We start from the raw sequence: 16,351 nt of genomic DNA on the forward strand, positions 1-16,351 counted from the left end.
GTAGGGGGATTTAGATTCGATGCAAAAGAGCTGATTACTTTGTGACAATGCCCCACAAAAAGCCTTTTTAAGGGCTGGTAAAAGAGCTGATTTATTTGGGGAAATGCTCCGCAAAAAGCCCTTTTAAGGGCTGGCAATAGAGCTGTTACTTTGGGGCAATGTCACGCAAAAGGCCATTTTAAGGGCTGGTAGAGGTGATTAATTTAGGGGGATTAGATTAGGGGTTAATGTATTTAATATAGCTGGCGGCGGTGTAGGGGGATTAGATTAGGGGTTAATAATTTTAATATAGTTGGCGGCGGTGTAGGGGGATTAAATTAGGGGTTAATTAATTTAATAAGCAAAAGAAAGTAGTGCCGCAACCAAGGCGTTCAAGTTGTACAACACCGTAGCCCAGAACCGGGCTGATATAGTAATACCTCCCCTGGAGTACCGTAGCCAATAACAGTAGATCAAACCGTAAAAATTCAGGAACAGAAGGCGGTAGGCAGGTACTACTCCAAGCGAATATGAATTTAAAAATACAAATTTATTGATTCATTTAAAAGAATGAACAGACATGGCAGCAATAGAGCAGGAAGTCTGACATGTTTCGCACCTCACAGGTGCTTACTCATAGACTGAGTTCTGTGTTTCCATCTCACATGTTTATAGGCTGAAGTGGGAATTGGATTAACCCCTTCAGTCCCACAAATACAAAGATAAAAACAATCTATTGTTTAACATCGAAGAAAAAGTTAATTTTACCAAAGAACAAATTATTGAATTAGTAACCATGGCTAATATGTTCGATTTACCTACTGTTACTCAGTATTTAAAGCTTATTCAAATCTTAATTATTTTGATCACATATCTTTTGAAAATATGTGCACTATAAAGTGAAGATAACATATAATATGAAGATTTAAAAATGTCATAATATATGAAGATATAAAGATATAGTAACATTAAAGTGGACACTCTGGCACAGGAAAAAGACACTGCACTATCATTTATATATATACTTAGTATATATTCTACATATACCAAATAAATCAAATATATAGTTTTACTAGAATGCCGAATGGGAACAGGGAACATGGAAATCAAACTTAATTATCAATAAAATAGTTTATATCACATTCTCTATTCATACCTGAAGGAGAACGTGTATTTAATTTTAGTATCCAGTAAAGTTCTTTTTTTTCAAAATTTTATCCCTGTTACCACCTCTTAAAGGGACATTTGCCAAATCAATAACTTGAAATGTAAGTTGTGCAATGTTTGTAAGATGTTTATTATTGAAGTGTTCAGCAACTGAGGACTCTGTGCTATAGTTTTTTAAATGAATCAATAAATTTGTATTTTTAAATTCATATTCGCTTGGAGTAGTACCTGCCTACCGCCTTCTGTTCGTTAATTAATTTAATATAGCTGGCGGCGGGGTAGGGGGATTAGATTAGGGGTTAATGTATTTAATATAGCTGGCAGCGGTGTAGGGGGATTAAATTATGGGTTAATTAATTTAATATAGCTGGCGGCGGGGTAGGGGGATTAGATTAAGGGTTAATGTATTTAATATAGCTGGCGGCGGTATAGGGGGATTAAATTAGGGGTTAATTAATTTAATATAGCTGGCGGCGGGGTTGGGGGATTAGATTAGGGGTTAATAATTTTAATATAGCTGGCGGCGGGGTAGGAGCTCACATTAGGGGGCAGGTAATATAGATGGTGGTGGTATAGGAGCTCACATTAGGGGGTAATATAGATAAAATAGGTAGCGGCGGTGTAAGGGGCTCACATTAGGGGGTAATATAGATAAAATAGGTAGCGGCGGTGTAAGGGGCTCACATTAGGGGGTAATATAGATAAAATAGGTAGCAGCGGTGTAAGGGGCTCACATTAGGGGGTAATATAGATAAAATAGGTAGCGGTGGTGTAGGGGGCTCACATTAGGGGGTAATATAGATAATGTAGGTGGCGGCGGGGTCCGGGAGCAGCGGTTTAGGGGTTAATAACTTTATTAGGTGCAGCAGGGGCCAGGAGCAGCGGTTTGGGGGTTAATACATTTATTATTATTAGGAGAGTGAGGGGGGATAGCGAATAAAGGGTTAGACGTGTCGGGCTATGTTTAGGAGGCGTGTTAGACAGTACGGGTGATTTAATAACTTAGTCAGGTTTTTTATGCAGCGGCAGTTTCTAAAGTGCCGTAAGTCACTCTAGAAATTTGTACTTACGCAGATTTCTGGACAAATCGCTGATTTGTGAGACTTACGGCACTTTAGCATCTGACGGTGCCGTATATGGTATAGCTCGAGTTGCGAGCTAAAACTACGGGCGGCGCAGGTTTCCACGCTTGCGCCGTATATCCGATTGTGCCTCAGATGTGTTATTAAACACCTGACCATAATAGAATTTGCAAGAAGAAGTCAGTGGAACTGTAAATACTAATGAAAGAAAAATACTTTTGAATTGTGTGCACCCCCGCACCTAATATGCCCACATCCCCGCCCATCCCAGCAGTGAGCAATAGCACCCTAGCTAGTTAATGTGACAAAAACCCATCCACCACCATCCAGTATTTAATTTTATTCAGGATATAGACATTAATTTATAACTATGTACATACAGTATATAGATACCAATTAAAATAACCCTATTTTATATGCAACAAATTTTAATTTTGGAGTTCATTGTCCCATTTATTGGCTCTAGATATATTGCCTGTAGTCTACCCTGATCAGAGCAGTCTCAACTCTGTGATCCCTACACTTTTAGGTCTGTCGTATGCAGCAATTTCTGTAGGAATGTGGTTGTAAATATGCATAACAAGCAATAATGTTGATTTTTTAAAGGATCTGCACACTAAATTTACAGTGCTCCGTTACATCATAGTAAACTAATATTTAGGAGAGACACATAACATTTTAGGAGCCTTGACAACGGGTATTTTGTAGTTATATTTGTATATGGGGTGGAAATTTCCCAGCAGCCAGTGCCAAGTTACTATATTTTTACTTATGGTTCCTAATTTTTAAACTATGTCATGGAATTACTGTAATTCCCAAACTTCTATATCACCTATAGCTAATTGTACCTAATCTAATAATCTATCTACCCCCACCATCATATTATAAAATATACTGCAAATCTTACAAAAAAATGTAATCTAAAAACCACCTATTTTTTTCTGTGCATAACATCCTCCTTGTAGCAGGAATAGTAGTCAGCTAATATGTAACACAGCCCCCACCACTCTAGTGCACAATACCTTGAACCTGAGAAGCAGTCATCTGTTGTCCCTGCACCGGCTGATAGCCCCGCCCACCAGCCACTGTTCTAAGTAGCTGTGTAGCTATGTCAGTCTGGAGTGGAGTCGTATCACGAGCCAATTCTTTTTAGCTATTTACTCCACCTCCTGGGGCTGACACTACACTGTCAGGCTGTCAGCCAGAGTCTCGGGCCGTGGGTGGGCGGGGTTTGTGTGAGTGACGTCACACTTTCTATGTCAGCAATGTGCTCAGGGCCCCTCATCCCGGCCGGTCCCCTGACTCTAGTCACCCCTGTCACCCCCTGATGTCGGCCCTGTATACTAGTCCTAAAGCCTGTGTACACAGGCCATTTTTTGTAGTACAGCGGTCCCACCTCTTGCTCTCTCTCTCTCCCCCTCTCTTTTGCTATCTCTCTCTCTCCCCCCTCTCTTATGCATTCTCTCTCCCCCCTCTCTTATGCGCTCTCCCCCCCCTCTCTTTTGCGCTCTCTCTCTTCCCCCTCTATTTTGCTCTCTCTTCCCCCTCTTTTTTGCTCTGTGTCTCCCCCCTTTCTTTTGCTCTCTCTCTCTCTCCCCCTCTCTCTTTTGCTCTTTCTCTCTCCCCCCCCTTGCTCTCTCTCTCCCCCCCTTTCTTTTGCGCTGTCTCTCTCTCCCCCTCTATTTTGCTCTCTCTTCCCCCTCTCTTTTGCTGTCTCTCCCCCCTCTCTTTTGCTCTCTCTCTCTCCCCCTCTCTTTTGCTCTCTCTCTCCCCCCTCTCTTGCTCTCTCTCCCCCTCTCTTTTGCTCTCTCTCTCTCCCCCCTCTTGCTCTCTCTCTTCCCCCTTTCTTTTTCTCTCTCTCTCTCCCCCCTCTCTTTTGCTCTCTCTCTCCCCCTCTCTTTTGCTCTCTCTACCCCCTTTCTTTTGCTATCTCTCTCCCCCCTGTTTCTTTTGCTCTCTTTCTCTCCCCCTCTCTCTCCCTCTCCCCCTCTCTTTTGCTCTCTCTCCCCCCTATATTTAGCTCTCTTTCTCTCCCCCTCTCTTTTGCTCTCTCTCTCCCCCCTCTCTTCCTCTCTCTCTCCCTCTCTTTTGCTCTCTCTCTTCCCCCTTTCTTTTAAGCTCTCTCTCCCCCTCTCTTTTTCTCTCTCCTCCCTCTCTTTTGCTCTCTCACCTCTCTTGCTCTCTCTCTCCCCTCTCTTTTGCTCTCTCTTCCCCCTCCTTTGCTCTCTCCCCCCCTCTTTTGCTCTCTCTGTCCCCTCTTTTGCTCTCTCTCCCCTCTCTTTTGCTCTTTCTCTCCCCCCTCTTTTGCTCTCTCTCCCCCTCTTTTGCTCTCTCCCCCCCTCTTTTGCACTCTCTCCCACTCTATTGCACTCTCAGGCACTTGTGCACTTCAAGTATGTAAGAGATCGTGAAGATCTGGTATAAATTACGTTTGCTGTTTGTAATAATGTGAATAACATGTTGTCTTTTATTTACTTATAAGAAACGAGTCTTAACAGAGACACTATTCATTGGACAACAAAATCACGTGACTGATAAAAACTGTCCGCAACTGGCTTTTCTTCCTATTGGAGAACTGAAATCAGGTGACCTGTATCGGACCTGAATGGGAACGGATACAATAGAACGACTCGAAAGGGAACTGAAAAAAACTGCGAAATACGATTCCAAAAATATGTGTTAATAATAAATTGTTTTTAAATAATTTGAATGCATTTTTATACTTATGTTAGATAGAATAAAGGTTTGCATATCTGTTTTATATGGTTATTCTGTATCGGGTGTGAACCTGCTTCTCCTCCAATGGGGAATCAGGTACCGGTAACGAATCATGTATATAAAGACCGCTTGTGTAGCGGTAAGGTATGCTTATTGGTATGTAAAGCACTTTTATTTTTAACTGCTCTTGAAAAAGACGGCTGGGTCCGTGGAAACGCGTTGAGCTTTAATAAATACAGTTTTTTATTGAAAAATCTGTGGAATCATTTTTGTGAGCCGGATATCGAGAATATTTACTGTGTCTGTGAGTAGATATACACATTATATCAGATGATTACAGCTTGATGCCTCAGAGATTGTTCCTTGCACCTAGAAACAGAGGATAACTGAGGGAGAAAAACAAAGAAAAGAAGTTCACACGAAACAACAAAGAACCAGCGCCTCTATCTAGTACACCACGTTCATTCACACAGTGTTTGGTAGAGACTGTGAAACGGCTGTGGTTCTAAACTGTTAAGGAAAGTATTCACCCATATTGTACACCTATTGCATAATGTTTGTCCTTGTGCAGTCTCTGCATGACTGCATCTGACAAAAATACCTGGCCTTTTATTATATAGGACATATACATATGTGTTTATATGTGTATTTTTGTCTGTAAATACATATATACATATAATTAAATAAACACATATACAAATGTACAGGGATATAAACATATATATTTATATATATATATATATATATATATATATATATATAAATATATATATATACAGTATCTCACAAAAGTGAGTACACCCCTCACATTTTTGCAAATATTTTATTATATCTTTTCATGTGACAACAATGAAGAAATTACACTTTGCTGCTGGAGGTTAGAGACCTTGCGCTCCCCCACATTCCATTTGAATCTTTAGCAAGGCAGTGGTCGTCTTGGAGGTGTGTTTGGGGTTGTTATCATTTTAGAATACTGACCTGCGGCCCTGTCTCCGAAGAGAGGGAATCATGCTCTGCTTCAGTATGTCACAGTATGTTGGCAATCATGGTTTCCTCAATGAACTGTAGCTCCCCAGTGCCGGCAGCACTCATGCAGGCCCAGACCATGACACTCCCACCACCATGCTTGACTGTAGGTAAGACACACTTGTCTTTGTACTCCTCACTTGGTTGCTGCCACACGCTTGACACCCTATGAACCAGATACGTTTATATTGGTCTCATCAGACCACAGGACATGGTTCCAGTAATCTATGACCTTAGTCTGCTTGTCTTCAGCAAACTGTTTGCAGGCTTTCTTGTGCATCATCTTTAGAAGAGGCTTCCTTGTGGGACGACAGCCATGCATACCAATTTGATGCAGTGTGTGTGGCGTATGATCTGAGCACTGACATGCTGACCCCCACACCTTAAACCTCTGCAGCAATGCTGGCAGCACTCATGTGTCTATTTCCCAAAGACAACCTCTATATATGATGCTGAGCACGTGCACTCAACTTCTTTGGTCAACCATGGTGAGGCCTGTTCTGAGTGGAACCTGTCTTGTGAAACCGCTGTATGCTCTTGACCACCATGCTGCAGCTCAGTTTTAGGTTCTTGGCAATCTTCTTATAGCCTAGGCCATCTTTATGAAGAGCAACAACTCTTTTTTTTTCAGATCCTCAGAAAGTTCTTTGCCATCAGGTGCCATGTTTAACTTCCAGTGACCAGTATGAGAGAGTGTGAGAGCGATAACACCAAATTTAACACACCTTCTCCTCATTCACACCTGAGACCTTGTAACACTAACGAGTCACATGACCCCGGGCAGGGAAAATGGCTAATTGGGCCCAAATTGGACATTTCCACTTAGGGGTATACTCATTTTTGTTGCCAACGGTTTATACCAGTGATTTCCAAACTGTGTGTCGTGACACGTTAGTGTGTCGGTGGCAGTGTGTAGGTGTGTCCCTGCTTCAGCACTAATTTCTTTTAATTTAAAAAAAATGTTTGGGGGGTTTCCGACTTTCCACCTGCCTGCTACACATATCACATGGTGGACATGTGATTGATACCTAGTGAGTCACAGATCATCTTAACCTATTGGTGCAGCTCAGTGGGAACTGAAACTATTCTCATTGGCGGTTTTGGCGGCACATTGGCTCCTAACTGCACGTGTAGTCTCCTCAATTGTCCCGTGACTGCATGTGTAGTCAGTGAGTGCGACAGCAGTGTGTTTGCAGCGCAGGCAGTAGTCTGTTGGACTCGCAGAGCTCTGAGGGCAGCAGCTTAAATGCTGAGCTGAAGTCAGAAGTCAAAGTGTTTTGTTTTTTTTGCAGCTAGCTCCCAGTAGTGCATTGCTGCTCCTGCTCTTGATATATGGATAGGAAGTGGAAGCTTAAAAATGCTTGATAATGAAATGCAAGTGTCTTTATCTAATATTCCACCAAATATGCAGACACTGTTCATCCTATCAACCTCATACATCCAATTAAAGTAGTTATTGGTGCTATTAAACTTTTTTTTAATTCTTGCACATATTTACTTACTGTTACTTGTAAATACATTGCATTATTATATCATTGTATGTGTCCGTATCTCTTAAAACAAGTTAGTTTAACCTCCTGTTTGCTAGTACAACTGAATTACTGTTTCGTGAAATTATTTAGGTCTAAAAAGTGCGTCACCAACATGAAAAGTTTGGAAAGCTCTGGTTTAGACATTAATGGCTGTGTGTTGAGTTATTTTGAGGGGACAGCAAATTTACACTGTTATACAGGCTGTACACTCACTACTTTACATTGTAGCAAAGTGTAATTTCTTCAGTGTTGTCACAGGAAAAGATATAATAAAATATTTACAAAAAATGTGAGGGGTGTACTCACTTTTGTGGGATACTGTGTATATATATATATATATATATATATATATATATATATACATATACATATATATATATATATATATATATATATATACATATACATCTTTAGACATGTATATGTATGTATCTTTAGACATGTATATGTATGTATCTTTAGACATGTATATGTATGTATCTTTAGACATGTATATGTATGTATCTTTAGACATGTATATGTATGTATCTTTAGACATGTATATGTATGTATCTTTAGACATGTATATGTATGTATCTTTAGACATGTATATGTATGTATCTTTAGACATGTATATGTATGTATCTTTAGACATGTATATGTATGTATCTTTAGACATGTATATGTATGTATCTTTAGACATGTATATGTATGTATCTTTAGACATGTATATGTATGTATCTTTAGACATGTATATGTATGTATCTTTAGACATGTATCTGTATGTATCTTTAGACATGTATATGTATGTATCTTTAGACATGTATATGTATGTATCTTTAGACATGTATATGTATGTATCTTTAGACATGTATATGTATGTATCTTTAGACATGTATATGTATGTATCTTTAGACATGTATACGTATGTATCTTTAGACGTATATGTATGTATCTTTAGACATGTATACGTATGTATCTTTAGACATGTATACGTATGTATCTTTAGACATGTATATGTATGTATCTTTAGACATGTATATGTATGTATCTTTAGACATGTATATGTATGTATCTTAAGACATGTATATGTATGTATCTTAAGACATGTATATGTATGTATCTTTAGACATGTATATGTATGTATCTTAAGACATGTATATGTATGTATCTTAAGACATGTATATGTATGTATCTTTAGACATGTATATGTATGTATCTTTAGACATGTATATGTATGTATCTTTAGACATGTATATGTATGTATCTTTAGACATGTATTTGTATGTATCTTTAGACATGTATATGTATGTATCTTTAGACATGTATATGTATGTATCTTTAGACATGTATATGTATGTATCTTTAGACATGTATATGTATGTATCTTTAGACATGTATATGTATGTATCTTTAGACATGTATACGTATGTATCTTTAGACATGTATACGTATGTATCTTTAGACATGTATACGTATGTATCTTTAGACATGTATTTGTATGTATCTTTAGACATGTATACGTATGTATCTTTAGACATGTATATGTATGTATCTTTAGACATGTATACGTATGTATCTTTAGACATGTATATGTATGTATCTTTAGACATGTATACGTATGTATCTTTAGACATGTATTTGTATGTATCTTTAGACATGTATACGTATGTATCTTTAGACATGTATATGTATGTATCTTTAGACATGTATCTGTATGTATCTTTAGACATGTATACGTATGTATCTTTAGACATGTATATGTATGTATCTTTAGACATGTATCTGTATGTATCTTTAGACATGTATATGTATGTATCTTTAGACATGTATATGTATGTATCTTTAGACATGTATACGTATGTATCTTTAGACATGTATACGTATGTATCTTTAGACATGTATTTGTATGTATCTTTAGACATGTATTTGTATGTATCTTTAGACATGTATATGTATGTATCTTTAGACATGTATATGTATGTATCTCTAGGTTAAAGCCCTTTGCAGACCTTTTTTTCTAACACATGAGACCTCATATCTTTGAGCACTTATAACTCTTTAATGCAATTAATTTTTAATAATTTTTATCAGACGTTTTTTATGAGTTTAACCGTACTTGTACATGTGTTTTGTGGCACTTTTTTTTCTTGCATACAGTTAACCAGAGCTCGGAAGTCGTGCTAACCCGATACACGTAAGGGACAGTCAACACCAGAATTTTTGTTGTTTAAAAAGATAGACAATCTCCTTATTACACATTCCCCAGTTTTGCATAACCAACACAGATATAATAATACACATTTTATCTCTGTAAGTACCTGCTAAGTGCCCCCTTATTTCAGTTCTTTTGACAGACTTGCATTTTAGCCAATCAGTGCTGACTCCTAGGTAGCTTCACGTGCATGAGCTCAACGTTATCTATATAACACACATGAACTAAAGCCCTCTAGTGGCAAAAAACTGTCAAAATGCATCCAGATTAGAGGCAGCCTTCAAGGTCTAAGAAATTAGCATATAAACCTACCTAGGTTTAGTGAAAGAGTAGGAGATGCCTTTTAAATACTGTGTGCAATAATCAATAGATAGGAAAGTCCCATTGTTTTTATGTATATATAATCCTATGAGTAAGGGCACAATGTGGAGAGCGGTATAATGTCAGAGGTCTTGTCAGAAATATATAAATAAGATCAAGAGGCTTATCTCCTCTGCTCTTCCAATACTTATAAAGCGGTCTTAGTGCTGTCTCCAAAACCAAGTTGGTGGGTGCCTATAATATACTTCCACAATGTTGCTCACACTTAACAATGATTGTATCAAAGGACTCACCCATGCAGCATGACCGCCTTCACACTGTTATGCAGAGGGAAAAAGAAACTGCTTTGGGTATTCATAGCCTTTACCTTCGGTGTCTCTGTATGGAGCGTTATCCTGTCCGGCGTTCCTGCGTCTTACACCGATTCCAGTCTTTTCGCCCTCCTTGATGATGTCATCAAGTGGTGACCGCTGAACTTCTGGTTCTGTTTGCGGTATCCTGGAAGTCAAGAAAGCCTTCCGAGTGGGGTAACTGGTGCATCAGGCAACTTTCCAATTTACTTTTATCATCAAATGTATTTGCGCTCAAGCAAACCCGTTTAATTTCAACTCATATAATATGCACGCTATTGCCGTCGCAAGACCGCTGCTCCTTGACTCGTACACCTCTTCTGAGGCTGCGGACATCAATCCATCCAATCTCATACAATTGGTGACACCAACTGCTAGTGGTCGGTTGGCCGCAAACTGCAGGGGGCGGCATTTCACAAGCAGTTCACCAGAACTGCTTGTGCAATGTTAAATGCGCTACAGCTTATCATGTCGGACAGACATTGATAAATCGGCCCCATACACTTTCCCATACGCTTCTCATTGGTTCAACCTATGTGCTTAACTAGCTCCCAGTAGTGCATTGCTGATCCTTCAACAAAGGATAATAAGAGAACAAACAAACTTGATAATTGAAGTAAGTTGGAAAGTTGTATAAATTTGTATCTGAATCATGGAAGAAAAATGTTGGGTTTCAAATCCTTGGTGTATGAAAAAAGAAAGGTGCCACACTAATCCCATAATAGACTCTGCTTATATCCAATATATTCATTTACAAAATTAACAATTATACACAATATTTAAAAACATGTTCAAAGATTAACCATAAAGTTATAACGTTGTGGCTCACTATTATGTCTGAATACCTTGTATGAGAATAAACTTGCCTAAATGAACCTCTGAATATGCTAAATGGCTTAGTATATTTCACTTTAGTGGTTGTAACAATTCTACTCCAGGAAAAACATTGATTTTTTTTTGTCTCTTCTCACAATAAGAATTTAAACTTTTTTTTTTGTTAATCAGGAAATCCCAAAACTGAGGCCCATATGGAGAGAAGAAGTTTTCCCTAAGTAAAAATTCTATTCTTCCTGCTTAATATTCTCTGAAAAACATATTTGTCATTCTCGTCTGACGTGTGAGACCTGTCCGGAACGGATTGATTTTAGTATATGAGTAATTTATTTATTTTTTTCTCTTGGGCTTTGGAATTAATATCATCTCCAGAAAATGCTCAGACCGTCTCTAAATACTCTCAACTTTGTCCTGAGATGGCCTCTTTATATGCATCCCTTGACAGAAAAGTTATCTAATGAAAAATGTTTCCTAACATCACATTTGAGAAAATTATGTCATGAAAAAGAGGCCTGCTCTTAAGTCACAATTAGAAAGGGGACAACTCATGGCATAAGATTATAGTACTAGAAGTTTAAATGAGCTTAAATTGACTTTAAATTAATTTTTATAAATATTTTATATTTCATTTCTTTTTATTTTATATGGCTGCAGTTTTAACACTACATTTTAAAGATTGGTGTACAGAACAAAACATTTTAGAAGCATTTGCTAGGAACTGGAGGAATGAGTCTTGCATTTATCAAGCAATCACTGTGAAAATGTTGCAGGGTTAGAGTAAATTGCACGAGAAGTGGGCAAATTAAATAAAGTAAGTTGGATTTTTGTTTTACTATGCATTATGAAACATTTCAGCAGCCCTGTTTAAACCGATCATGTCCACTGCACAACAATAAATGCATACAGCATATGCTCTCAGCCAGAAACACTGGGCATCAAGCTCCATACATAACTTGATAAATATGCCCCTAAGAGTTATATATAGGACTCCATGTACGAAGGAGCATAATCTGCTCCGGAGACCTTGTGGGGCAGGTTCGAACAAGCGAGTTTGCTTCCTGCGGTGGCTCGATCGGGTTGATTTCTGTCCGCCGCCTCAGAGCAGGTGGACAGGTTATGGAGCAGTGGTCTTTGAACCGCTGCTTCATAACTTCTGTACGGAGCTTGATAAATATGCCCCAATGGTTTAAGCCACCCCTCTGGAAAATCAGAATTTTGTGTAATTTTAAACAAAAATGAAACAATAAAGGTATAAAATCCTAAATGTTTGTGTTTTGGGAAGGTTGAATGATGAAAGGGTTCCTTTTAAGAAGGGCTGGACAGACAAGGGAGGACATCTCCGCCTCTGTCCACCCAGCATCACGGCTACCTGGCAGCAATATGCTGCCTGCATTTATCATTGCACAACCCGCTGTGTGTGCAATGCTGCCCCCTAAGCAAGCTGGGGCTGTCATTCTCCCCGGTCGGAGAAGTGTGAGGGGATTGAGAAATGTCACTTTACATTTAACATAGCAGGTTAGGAGGCAGCAGTTTCTTAAATGGAACCCTAAATGTATGTTTGAAATATTTGGGAAACAATAATTCCCATGCTGTTATTTACTAAGGCCTAGATTTGGAGTTCGGCGGTAAAAGGGCTGTTAACGCTCCGCGGGCTTTTTTCTGGCTGCACCATAAATTTAACTCTGGTATCGAGAGTTCAAACAAATGCTGCGTTAGGCTCCAAAAAAGGAGCGTAGAGCATTTTTACCGCAAATGCAACTCTCGATACCAGAGTTGCTTACGGACGCGGCCGGCCTCAAAAACGTGCTCGTGCACGATTCTCCCATAGAAAACAATGGGGCTGTTTGAGCTGAAAAAAAACCTAACACCTGCAAAAAAGCAGCGTTCAGCTCCTAACGCAGCCCCATTGTTTCCTATGGGGAAACACTTCCTACGTCTGCACCTAACACCCTAACATGTACCCCGAGTCTAAACACCCCTAACCTTACACTTATTAACCCCTAATCTGCCGCCCCCGCTATCGCTGACCCCTGCATATTTTTTTTAACCCCTAATCTGCCGCTCCGTAAACCGCCGCAACCTACGTTATCCCTATGTACCCCTAATCTGCTGCCCTAACATCGCCGACCCCTATATTATATTTATTAACCCCTAACCTGCCCCCACAACATCGCCGCCAGCTACTTAAAATAATTAACCCCTAATCTTCCGACCGCAAAGCGCCGCCACCTACGTTATCCCTATGTACCCCTAATCTGCTACCCCTAACACCGCCGACCCCTATATTATATTTATTAACCCCTAATCTGCCCCCCACAACGTCGCCGACACCTGCCTACACTTATTAACTCCTAATCTGCCGAGCGGACCTGAGCGCTACTATAATAAAGTTATTAACCCCTAATCCGACTCACTAACCCTATCATAAAAAGTATTAACCCCTAATCTGCCCTCCCTAACATCGCCGACACCTACCTTCAATTATTAACCCCTAATCTTCCGATCGGAGCTCACCGCTATTCTAATAAATGGATTAACCCCTAAAGCTAAGTCTAACCCTAACACTAACACCCCCCTAAGTTAAATATAATTTACATCTAACGAAATAAATTAACTCTTATTAAATAACTTATTCCTATTTAAAGCTAAATACTTACCTGTAAAATAAACCCTAATATAGCTACAATATAAATTATAATTATATTATAGCTATTTTAGGATTAATATTTATTTTACAGGCAACTTTGTAATTATTTTAACCAGGTACAATAGCTATTAAATAGTTAAGAACTATTTAATAGTTACCTAGTTAAAATAATAACAAATTTACCTGTAAAATAAATCCTAACCTAAGTTATAATTAAACCTAACACTACCCTATCAATAAAATAATTAAATAAACTACCTACAATTACCTACAATTAACCTAACATTACACTATCAATAAATTAATTAAACACAATTCCTACAAATAAATACAATTAAATAAACTAGCTAAAGTACAAAAAATAAAAAAGAACTAAGTTACAGAAAATAAAAAAATATTTACAAACATAAGAAAAATATTACAACAATTTTAAACTAATTACACCTACTCTAAGCCCCCTAATAAAATAACAAAGCCCCCCAAAATAAAAAATTCCCTACCCTATTCTAAATTAAAAAAGTTACAAGCTCTTTTACCTTACCAGCCCTGAACAGGGCCCTTTGCGGGGCATGCCCCAAGAAGTTCAGCTCTTTTGCCTGTAAAAAAAAACATACAATACCCCCCCAACATTACAACCCACCACCCACATACCCCTAATCTAACCCAAACCCCCCTTAAATAAACCTAACACTAATCCCCTGAAGATCTTCCTACCTTGTCTTCACCATCCAGGTATCACCGATCCGTCCTGGCTCCAAGATCTTCATCCAACCCAAGCGGGGGTTGGCGATCCATAATCCGGTGCTGAAGAGGTCCAGAAGAGGCTCCAAAGTCTTCCTCCTATCCGGCAAGAAGAGGACATCCGGACCGGCAAACATCTTCTCCAAGCGGCATCTTCGATCTTCTTCCATCCGGAGCGAAGCGGCAGGATCCTGAAGACCTCCAGCGCGGAACATCCATCCCGACCGACGACTGAACGACGAATGACTGTTCCTTTAAGGGACGTCATCCAAGATGGCGTCCCTCGAATTCCGATTGGCTGATAGGATTCTATCAGCCAATCGGAATTAAGGTAGGAATTTTCTGATTGGCTGATGGAATCAGCCAATCAGAATCAAGTTCAATCCGATTGGCTGATCCAATCAGCCAATCAGATTGAACTCGCATTCTATTGGCTGTTCCGATCAGCCAATAGAATGCGAGCTCAATCTGATTGGCTGATTGGATCGGCCAATCGGATTGAACTAGATTCTGATTGGCTGATTCCATCAGCCAATCAGAAAATTCCTACCTTAATTCCGATTGGCTGATAGAATCCTATCAGCCAATCGGAATTCGAGGGACGCCATCTTGGATGACGTCCCTTAAAGGAACAGTCATTCGTCGTTCAGTCGTCGGTCCGGATGGATGTTCCGCGCTGGAGGTCTTCAGGATCCTGCCGCTTCGCTCCGGATGGAAGAAGATCGAAGATGCCGCTTGGAGAAGATGTTTGCCGGTCCGGATGTCCTCTTCTTGCCGGATAGGAGGAAGACTTTGGAGCCTCTTCTGGACCTCTTCAGCACCGGATTATGGATCGCCAACCCCCGCTTGGGTTGGATCAAGATCTTGGAGCCAGGACGGATCGGTGATACCTGGATGGTGAAGACAAGGTAGGAAGATCTTCAGGGGATTAGTGTTAGGTTTATTTAAGGGGGGTTTGGGTTAGATTAGGGGTATGTGGGTGGTGGGTTGTAATGTTGGGGGGGGGTATTGTTTGTTTTTTTTTACAGGCAAAAGAGCTGAACTTCTTGGGGCATGCCCCGCAAAGGGCCCTGTTCAGGGCTGGTAAGGTAAAAGAGCTTGTAACTTTTTTAATTTAGAATAGGGTAGGGAATTTTTTATTTTGGGGGGCTTTGTTATTTTATTAGGGGGCTTAGAGTAGGTGTAATTAGTTTAAAATTGTTGTAATATTTTTCTTATGTTTGTAAATATTTTTTTATTTTCTGTAACTTAGTTCTTTTTTATTTTTTGTACTTTAGCTAGTTTATTTAATTGTATTTATTTGTAGGAATTGTGTTTAATTAATTTATTGATAGTGTAGTGTTAGGTTAATTGTAGGTAATTGTAGGTAGTTTATTTAATTATTTTATTGATAGGGTAGTGTTAGGTTTAATTATAACTTAGGTTAGGATTTATTTTACAGGTAAATTTGTTATTATTTTAACTAGGTAACTATTAAATAGTTCTTAACTATTTAATAGCTATTGTACCTGGTTAAAATAATTACAAAGTTGCCTGTAAAATAAATATTAATCCTAAAATAGCTATAATATAATTATAATTTATATTGTAGCTATATTAGGGTTTATTTTACAGGTAAGTATTTAGCTTTAAATAGGAATAATTTATTTAATAAGAGTTAATTTATTTCGTTAGATTTAAATTATATTTAAGTTAGGGGGGGTGTTAGTGTTAGGGTTAGACTTATCTTTAGGGGTTAATCCATTTATTAGAATAGCGGT

Source organism: Bombina bombina, chromosome 6, assembly GCF_027579735.1.
Source record: "Bombina bombina isolate aBomBom1 chromosome 6, aBomBom1.pri, whole genome shotgun sequence".
In the NCBI taxonomy this organism is placed as follows: Eukaryota; Metazoa; Chordata; class Amphibia; order Anura; family Bombinatoridae; genus Bombina; species Bombina bombina.